A 1,411-nucleotide genomic window follows, 5' to 3' on the forward strand; every position below is an offset into this window, starting at 1 on the left:
CCGTCTCAAAAAAAAAAAAAAAAAAAAGACTTTCTCTAAAAAATGAGAGGGTTTTTAGTCCTTGGGAGAACCTCCACTGGTCCTGAGTCATTTGTCAATGTGAATAACATGGGTGCTCTGGTGGCCTGCTTATATAGTTGGGGTCCCACTTCCCTCTACTCTCACTTCCAATTCAGAGCTGAGGTCCCTAGAAATGCAGCCACTTCTCTTGGCAGGAGGGTTTTTGACAAGCTATTTTTTGTTTTTCTTTTTTTGGGATGGGGTCTTGCTCTGTCACCCAAGCTAGAACCCAGTGGCACAATCATACTAGCTCACTGCAGCCTCAACCTGCAGGGCTCAAGTGGTCCTCCTGCCTCAGCCTCCCAAGTCCCTGGGACCACAGCTAATTTTATATATTTTGTAGAGATGGAGCCTCGCTGTGTTGCCCATGCTGGTCTTGAACTCCTGTTCTCAAGAGATCCTCCCACACAGGCCATTTTTAACCTGTGCTTTGCCAGCTTGGAACCTCTGAGGACTCTGACTGCGTATGGTCTGGAGATAGGCAGCTGCCACCCTCCCTGTTTCCGCTTTTCTGTCAGCTTAGAGATGACATTGGAGCATTGGACTAGGAACGAATCCAGCCCCACCACTTTTGCTAGCTTTATGACTACTGGCAAATTGTCGAACCTCTAAGGCTTTTCTCCTTTGTAAAATGGGATAAGCCTGCTTCCCAAAGTTGGTATGAGGATCAGATGAAGTAATGGATGGAAAAGGGGCGAGGCATGGTGGCTCACGCCTGTAATCCCAGCACTTTGGGAGACTGAGGCGGGCAGATCACTTGAGGTCAGGAATTCAAGACCAGCCTGGCCAACATGGTAAAACCCTATCTCTACCAAAAATACAAAAATATGTATTAGCCGGGCGTGGTGGTATGTGCCTGTAGTCCCAGCTACTCTGGAGGCTGAGGCAGGAGAATTGCTTGAACTCGGGAAGCAGAGGTTGAAGTGAGCCAAGATTGTGCTACTGCACTCTAGCCTGGGCGACAGAGTGAGACCCTGTTTCCAAAAAAGGATCTGGCATGCACAATAGGTTTCCATAAATATGTGTCGAATCAAGGGAAGAATCAGGCCTTCTGAAGGGCCACAGGGGGTAGATCTTTTGAATTTAGTTCCCCTTAGCAGGCTTTCTTTGAGGGTGGAAGAGCTGTGCACCTACCTAAGCATCTGATTTCACTTCTGGCCAGGCTGCCAGTGAAGAGAAGGTCATGGTCTAATTAAAACTACTTAGCCCGGGCCGGGCTCAGTGGCTCATGCCTGTAATCCCAGTACTTTGGGAGGCCAAGGTGGGTGGATCATGAGGTCAGGAGATCGAGACCATCCTGGCTAACATGGTGAAACCCTGTCTGTACTAAAAATACAAAAAAATTAGCCCA

General features: G+C 48.3%; 1 protein-coding gene across 1 annotated transcript in view; it reads left to right on the forward strand.

The window, feature by feature from the left end:
• The window catches only part of RANBP10 (RAN binding protein 10), a 102,033-nt gene that overhangs the window by 85,471 nt on the left and 15,151 nt on the right, over positions 1-1,411 (forward strand). The window lies entirely within an intron of this gene.

The sequence above is a fragment of the Colobus angolensis genome, unplaced genomic scaffold, assembly GCF_000951035.1.
Source record: "Colobus angolensis palliatus isolate OR3802 unplaced genomic scaffold, Cang.pa_1.0 Scaffold93, whole genome shotgun sequence".
In the NCBI taxonomy this organism is placed as follows: Eukaryota; Metazoa; Chordata; class Mammalia; order Primates; family Cercopithecidae; genus Colobus; species Colobus angolensis.